The 8,651-nt window shown below is 47.8% G+C and overlaps 1 protein-coding gene across 2 annotated transcripts in view; it reads right to left on the reverse strand.

Annotated features, from left to right (window-relative positions):
• The window catches only part of LOC115391707 (troponin I, fast skeletal muscle-like), a 6,382-nt gene extending 5,409 nt beyond the window's left edge, over nt 1-973 (reverse strand). The window contains exon 1 of one of the 2 annotated variants that reach the window (XM_030096038.1): nt 899-973. The gene's annotated coding sequence lies outside the window, so the exon portion shown is untranslated. The remainder of the gene's footprint in view (nt 1-898) is intronic. The other variant, XM_030096039.1, reaches the window with a different exon arrangement.
• Between the last annotated feature and the right edge of the window lie 7,678 nt (nt 974-8,651).

An 8,651-nucleotide genomic window follows, 5' to 3' on the forward strand; every position in this document is an offset into this window, starting at 1 on the left:
TTTTAGTTTCTTCATGTAAAATCTTTTTTACAGTCTGAGCACAGACATCGAGATTTAAGCTCCCAGCAGTCTTTACCAGACATATTTATGATACAGTCTTCATCACAGTTCATCTTTCTTTGGTTTTGTGTTCAGATCAAAGCTGAAGCCACATCGACGGAACTGCAGCATTTAGAAACTGAAGCTGGAGGATGTTTGGCCTGAAATATCACCACTTCACTGTGATGCTCCACAAAACGGGAAATAAATATATAATCCAACTGAGAATTTATCAGAACAATTTTATTTTAAAACTGTCCAGTTTCTGGAACACGCTGTATATTTTTAGTTTTCATCAAAGTTCTCAATCTATCAAAAAGAAAATCTTTGCTGTGGAAAAAAAACAGTTTTATGGTGAAATATACTCCAGTACTTCCACTGAAAGCAGTGAAAAGATTTCTGCATCCAAATGTTCAGAAAAGATCAAAAGTTTCCAAAAGATTCAGAGTTGAGAAAACAGGATTTCAGCGTGATGAAGCATCGGAGGCATGCAGCGTCGAAGCAGCCAAATCCAGAAACAGCAGAGCCTCTTCCATCCTCAGCACATCAGAGAGATCTGTCCACGGCGTCCCGACGCGCTCAGCGCCGATCACGTTTCCCTCCACTGATTAACAAAGCCCCGAGGTCAGGACGTCCACAATCCTCACAGCAGCCGCCTCAGATTCGCTTACCAGCACTGGTCAAGGCATGCAGGGAGGAGGAGGAGGAGAGGAGGAGGAGGAGGAGAGGAGGAGGAGGAGGAGAGGAGGAGGAGAGGAGGAGGAGAGGAGGAGGAGGAGGAGGAGGAGGAGGAGGAGAGGAGGAGGAGGAGGAGGAGAGGAGGAGGAGGAGGAGGAGGGGAGAGAGAGGCTGCTCTCACCTACGATGAAAGTCAGGGAGGACGGCGGTGGCGGCGGCGGCGGCGGCGGCGGCCTGTGGCAGTGTGAGGAAGCCGTCCCGGGGGGTATATATACCAGGGCTCAGACATGGATATGGAGCTCCTGTTTATGGAAATGCAGGATCCTCAGACCAATCGGCCAGCAAGCTCCTGAAATATCATCACGGCCTGCCAACGTCTCCCCATAAACCCCACGTCACCAGGGAGGAGTCTGGTTTCATCTCAGGCCGGCGCTCGGTGCCACCGCCACGCTATAAAAGGGAGGAGAAGATGATGATGAATCAATTCCTCCATCAAATCAAAGTCAAACATGGGCACTTCAGTCATTTCAGGCACAGGGTGGTTTCCTTCCTGATCTCAGCAGCAGAGCTGGCCTCTTCAGGCTGGGTTCTCCTCTACAGCCGCCGTCTATCGGGGTTCAACACTCCGGTTCACATCTTCAAGGTCTTTTTAAACCCTTGGAAGGGAACTGTTGATCCCTCACAGAGCCCGCACTCAAATATATGTGCATTATTAAAGAACATTCCTGGAGACTTTAAAGTCACACACGACACTTCAAATCCCACTCAGAGGCTCACAGCTGAACTAAAGCAAACCTACTTCACGATTGAAGGCTAAATCCTCTTTGAAACGCTTTCAGGAAAGCCCATAGATTATTGATCTATCCTACAGGAGAACATCGGCAGTCAGAAAAAACCTTCTTCACTTGGTCTACGTTCAAACGAGGAGGCCCTCTCTGCCAGGCTTCTCTTTTAAAACACATTTGTTTCACATTTCGTTGTGGATCCACAAGGATCCACCAGGAGTCCAAACAATCCACAAAGAGCCCAAATGATCCACAAGGAGCCCCAGCAAACTATAAGGATCCACCAGGAGTCCAAACAGTCCACCAGGATCCACAAGCAGCCCCAGCAGTAAACAAGGAGCCAAAGGGAGATACAAGTTACGAGAAGCCACGACGAGTCCGAAGGAGTCAGACGGAGACGGGAGGATCCAGAAGGATTCACACCCTGGACAGGCTCCCTCTGGAATGTGATCTAGTTAATTAAGCCCAAGTTTGTCAGGAAGGACGGTCCTTCAACGCTGGCATGAGTTCAAATCACATGTGAGGATCCGAAGCTCTGTTTTGCCTAACGACGGATAAATGCAGCAGCGCCTGCCTCTCTGCAGCTGCCGGACACGCCGAGCACCAGGCTAAAGGTTAGCTCTCTCGCTAAAAGAGACGCAGCATTTCTTCCAGGTTTCAGGGGTCTTTGTTTAAGTTTCATAATTACTAGAAACATCATGTCCTCAAACGCCTGCATTCCTTCAGTTACTGTTACTGGTACAGACTGAAGAAAAGCTTCTGAATGGTCAGTGGCTTCGCCCAACAGGTAACTTGAGAGTCTGATGCTACATCGATGAACTCTCAGGACTGGTGAGATAAGAGAAAGATCCGAGGTCTCAAAGGTTATTTGGTCATGAAAGCAGAGATAAAGTTTCTAAGCCTTTTCTGCAGACGTGTTACCTTTGGGAGCAGGGACAGAGGACTGAGGAAGCCACGCCGTCCAGACTCCTTCACAAACAAGCTGAAAAGACAGGAGCCTGAGAGGAGCTTTGATATCATTTCTACCTATTGCCCCAAAGAAAGCCAACAGGGTTTGTGTTTCTTGGTTCTATTTATAGCTCGTAATAGCCGGTGGGCCCGGTTAGCGTTTCATCTTGGACTGCACGTGGTTCTGCATGGAGAAAGGCTTCCAGACCTTTCTTTGGCTGCGGAGGAGCCTCTCATATTAACACATCGGCTATAAACATATGTAGGTACGATTTCAGGTCCACAGATTTTCCATGCAGTTTAAGTTACCAGCTGCTCTGGATTCTGCACTCAGTGCGTCAAAAAACACTTCAGAATTCAGTGTTTGAAGAAACACCTTCTTTGTTTTTAGCTCATGTAATATTCATATATTGCTTGTCTAAACTTTGCTTTCCTTCAGGGACAATGTTGGAAAGCAGCCTGAGGTCAACAAAGCCAACAGTAAATAGAACAGAAAACAGTAAATATCCACAAACCACAGAGGGAAGCACCTGGACATCCACAGGATGGATTTCCATCAGAGTAAATGATTCACTCTGTCACAAGTCTTGCTCTGACGTGATTTGCTGTAGTGCCACCGGTGTGTTTATCTGCTTCTGTCATGGATTATCATTGATCGATGATTTGAACTTGGATTCTGTCATCAGCTGATGTCTATTCACATGGCTCATTTAACCTTCCTCTCTAGTATCTCGGAACAAAGAAACCATCAAGAAGAGTGCGTTTGAAACGTTTTTTTTTTTTCCTTTCTTTTTTTTTTCATAATTTACATTTGTCTGGCTAATCAATAATAAAAAAACAAAGTCACTCCCTCACCAGACGAGTCAGAGCCTGAGCAGATGAAGAGCACTAACAAGCCGAGAGCAGCGGGTGGTTAGCCGGTGGTCACTCAGACCCACGATGGTATAAAGTGTCTGAAGACGTTTAGCAGGTGGGCTATAGGCTGCGGCCAGCGCCGGGCCGCTGACAGCTCTGAGTGAGGTGCAGACAGCAGCGACGCCCGAGCCCCCGGCATCCCGGGAATTCGGCGGTGGACGGCGGGCGGACGGCGGTGCGAGGGGTCAGGTTCGTGATTCTGTCAGACCGACCGGCAGGTGTCTTCTCAAAAGACGTCCAGCGTCCAATCCGGGCCGGCGGGAATGTCCCGTGTCCCCAGCCGGGTCTGGAGTGCGTGTGGAGCGTGCGGCCTTTCCTCACTATGCGACGGCATTAATAACTATATGCGTTTGTTTACATGCAGGTTGATTCCTGCTGGTCGGAGCTGCTGCAGATCCATCCGCCATCTGCTGGGGTCTGAGCGAGGACGGACCCGGGCTCGCCACCTGCAGAGATGCTTTCATTAGGATGGATTTACAGGAAGTCACCAGTGCCCAGCATCCCGCTGCGAGTCCACCTTCAGAAAGACTCAGGCGCAGTTCTGAATATCAGGATCAACACTTGAAAAGGTTGTAACTCAAATGTGGGAAAAGTCTAAATGAGAAAGACATTCAGGCTGATGGAGGTAAATTTACTCATCTCATTTAAAAGCAGCGGCGAGACAGCGGCCATATTGAATTTCCAATTTTTCATGATGTTGAGTTTAATACTCAGCTAACAGACTAACCAGCTAGCTAATTGGGTGTTATAAATGAAGCATCAGTCCAGTCAGAGATGAGGCAGATGGAACCATGAAGCAAAACCAGCTCAGATGATGATAAGCAGACACCACAGGTCTCTCTATCGCCCCCAACTGACCACTTCCTGGTATTAACCTTCTCACACAGCTTGGGTAGTGGACTGCTTCCATCCCTCCTTTCTCCTCGTCCGAGTGTTAAAGACACTGTGTGTGCCGGCACTTTGCACCATGAGTGTGTCAGTGTGAGACTGTTCAGCGAGTCAAATGCACCAATCATCACGGCTCGTCTGAAGTCTTCAAGATAAGCTGATGAAAAGTCATTCTCAAACCGAAGCTTGAAAACAGACCTGGAATCAGTCAGACTGAACAGACCTGGACTCTAAAGCAACACCAGGACTCCAGTCAGACTCCTGCAGGGTTGATATAGACCTGGATCGTGTAAACCAGACCTGAATCCTGAAAACCATACCCAGACCCTATAAACCAGACCTGGATCCTGACAACCAGACCCTGGAAGGCAGACCTGGATGGATTTCAGGCGAGCAGGATCTATCTGCTGGACTTGGACTGGTCAGAACTGGCCCAGCCTCTGCGGTGCCAGGTCAGGTCTCCTTTCTGAGGACTCGCTGTCACATTAAGGTCAAGGAGCAGAGAACGCAGCAGGTCTCTGCAGTGACACGGGTTAAAGTGGACTTTGGTGGGACTGGGTTCTTCTCTGAGTGACACACACCAGAAAAGATCTCTCACATTTGCCTACAATTAAACTGTCATCCAGCAAACTGTAACACAACACTTTAGCGCTATGCTTCATTTGATCTGAGGAGCTTGAGGAGGTGGCTTAAAGAGGAGCCACTTCCACTGATTTACAGGACAGGCAGAACCAATAAGCAGCTCAGGGTGTTGTAAGGCTGAACCTGAACACTCTGATACTGACCATCCTCTGATCAGACCACACATGATGGAGAGAGAACGACGAGCAGTCTGCCATCAGTCAGACATTAATTAGACAAGATCAGTCAAAGAAAACAGGCTGAGCAAAAACATGCATGTCCCTCTGTCCAGGAGACCGGAGTCTGGAGGAGATGGAGAAGTCTACAGTTATTTCCAGCAACGTGGGGTGAAAGGCACTTTGTTACATCGGATTTTCTGAGGGCCAGAGTGTGTTTGAGAACTTGCACAGCAGGACTGATTCTAGTACCAGCAGGAATTCTCTAGAGTTCCAGACATGTTTTACTCTCAGCTCATTGCTAAATCCATCGCCTTCTCGATCAGTCTTGACCCTCACTCATGGGTCAAGGCTGGGTGTGTCTCAGAATTCATCCACTCACTTTGCAGTCATCTGACACACTATGCTGACGACGCCTGGCTTTTCCCGACACCTCCGCTGGATGAGCCTCAGCCTCAGAGGCTTCCCATCCTGTCTCACTGGGCGGACCAAGCTGACTTCTCCTAGTGTGACAAATCATTAGCAAGGCAACAAATCATCTGATCTGCAACTAGTCAAAAGTAGCAATATAATGAAAAGATAAGCTGTGTGTTAGCATAGCAGTGTGTTAGCATTCATCTTGCTGACTTTTGTTTTTTTCCAAAGACAGATTGAAGACAGAGAGACGGTTGAGCTTTCACTGTCTGGCTCTGTGCCTTTCAGGACCATCAGTCATGTTTCTCATGAGCTTGATAGTTGGATAAAAGCACATTTTAACATTCTGTGAAGGTGCAATATAGATAATGTGTTCTGACAGTCATAATTAGAATTCTCCTTCAGATAGAATAAGTAGAGACTTTAAAAGTCACCAGTGGTGGACTTACTGATGAAATCTGTATCACTAAATTAATTGGAAATGTGACTTTATTGCAGGAATTTATCCAAAAGTCGGTTCAGGAATCCCTGAGTGAGGAAGCCAGAAGGGAGAAGATGCCTCAGTATTTATTTTGACAGGGCTAACCTGTGGCTTTCCCTTTCCAGATAGAGTTTAACGTTCTCCGTAGGAGCTCCAGCACCTGCTGCAGGACCAGACACTGCTTCACCCGACTCCTTCCTTCACAGGAGATAACTGGGAAAATATGAGGGCTGACAGGCTCACCCATCCGGGGTGTGAGCGTCCTGACACTGCTGACCGAACGGAGCTCCAGGCAACAGCTGGAGTTTGTCCTGGAGGGACGAGGCTGAAGCAGACGAAGGGCTTTCTGCAGGATGAGTCCAGATGGTCGCCACAGGCCAGAAGAGGGCAGGGAAGTGGAGACTGTTCAAATCCAGTCTCTCCTCAATCCAGATGGTTCTGGCTTTCTGTTTTCTCATTTCTAATTCTGGCTGGTGTGAGTGAGCGGGCAGCTGTTATCAGAGGATATGATCCCGCCATCAGCAGGGTCAAATATAACTCGTGGTAACTCTGAGGAACGAGACACCACATACACAAGACATTGTTGGAACTGTCAAGTGCAGGTGCAAAGTGTGTGACGTCCCATCAAGATATCCATCCGCTCAGTATATCCAATAAACACGGCGGTTTTTTCACCTGAAAACCATGTGAAACCCGAGCAGAGCTGCAGATGAGAAGCAGCCGTGGCGAGGATTAGCTCTGGACTTCAGAGGGAAGACCGCATGGAAACTCAGCCCAGTGTCTGTCAACAGAGCTGTTGTCTTGTGGGCTTTGGTCGTCGGCAGACAAGATGTAGGACTGCTCGGTCAGCACTAATACAGCAAAACACTTTTAGTGGCCAGCTGGCAGAAGGATAACTAGATGCTTCCAAGTGTGGAAGGTCGAAAGAAGATCCGTCAAATTTAACACACCATTATATAATTTGCAATGCTCTCAGCCAAGAATTTCAGGGTGGGACAGTGAGCCCCCTATTTACAGAGCTCCATATGTGCTGTGGGTCCCCTGTGCCCCCGAGTGGCCCCCGAATGGCCCCCCAGTACCCCTAGCACCTCAGTGCCCCCCAAGTGACCCCACAGTGCCCTCCCATTTTCTCCTCCAGTGCCCTCTCAGCCCCTCGAGTTCCCCTCCCACTGCCCCAGCAGGTCCTCCACCCCCCAGTCCTCTGAGTTCCCCGCCCAGACCCCCCAGTGCCCCCAGAGCCTCAGTGGACCTGAGTTCCCCCTCCAATGCCTCCTCAGCCCCTCGAGTTCCCCTCTCTAAGAACCTAGTGCCTCAAATTCAAAGCAATGAGAAGCAATCAAAACTGATGTTAAATGATTAGAAATATCTTGCAAGTCTCTGGACTTTCCATCTGCTGCTCTTGTATTTTTTCACTGCAGTCAGCAGCGCTGCTGTACACTCGATCACCCTTTCAATAAATTCAGTTCTAAAACTTCCATGAAGCAGTCAGCACTTCTAAACTCCACTTACTTTTTTCATCAGAAATTAAAATAATCTGGCATGCAGGGAACCAACCCCACTGACCCCCACTGTCCTCTGCTGCTGCCCCCTGTTGGATGGGAGGTCTCAGCAGCACTCTGAAGACTGCTGCTCTAAACAAGTACTTCACCGGAGAACAAATACACAATCTATATTCTATAGTCAGATATCCATCAATACGAGTCTCAAGGATGAACGAACACTTCCCGGGAGTTCAAGTAGCACTTTAGGTCGTTTTTTTTTCTTTTTTATGAATATGAAAAGTGCTTTCTAAATAAAGATTGATTGATTGATTCATGTGGCATTTTGAGAAAAGAGTTGAAATATCAAAAAAAGTCTATCAAAAAAAGTTCTAAACAGAATCACTTTGAGATGAAAAACAGCTGATGGGGGGCATTGATTTGAACTTGAAGGAGAGACGGACAACATCAGGCAAAGACAAGTGTGATCATGAACAAACACTCAGAAAGAGGATGCTAAAGGTAGTTCTGAATGAATGAATGAATGAATGAATGAATGAATGAATGAATGAATGAATGAATGAACGAATGAACGAACGAATGAATGAATGAATTCAGTTCTGTTCTGAAGTCAAAACAGACAACACAAAGAGCAACAAATGCTGTTCATATTAACTGACCAAAACGACGGCTCCACCTCGCCCGGTGGTTTCTTTATGCCAGTTGAACCGCTGCAGTGTGCGTGTCAGGCCACTAGTCGGTGTCAAGATCAAGTAATAACGCACATGAAAACATCCCAGCTCCTTCTGCCGGGTCTCCGTCCGTACCTCCTGTTCTCCCGTCAGATGTTCTGGTGTCATTGGCCCCATGTGATCTCGTGTGCATTTTCCCTCACGGGATTCAGCTGCTCGCCCCCTCCCTCTGGGTGTTTATTCCCCCCGCTGAGAGCCTGCTGCCAGACTGTCATCCAGCACCTCCTGGTGTTCTCCGTGTTCTGAGGATTATGGGTACATGGATTTTCTGCTGCTTCTGACCCTGTTTGGACTCCTCAACTGACCTGCCTCAGTTAACTCTTCTTCAGCTGCTGTACAGTGTGATTCAGCTGTTTCAGTGTACTTGAAGTGGTAAAAATCAATCTCTTTTTTTAAAAATAAAAAATGGTAACACTTTACTTGAAGCCCCCCTGTATAACACATTATACTGTAAATCCTCTTCTCGCAACCAGGGC

The sequence above is a fragment of the Salarias fasciatus genome, chromosome 7 (assembly GCF_902148845.1).
Source record: "Salarias fasciatus chromosome 7, fSalaFa1.1, whole genome shotgun sequence".
Classification (NCBI taxonomy): Eukaryota; Metazoa; Chordata; class Actinopteri; order Blenniiformes; family Blenniidae; genus Salarias; species Salarias fasciatus.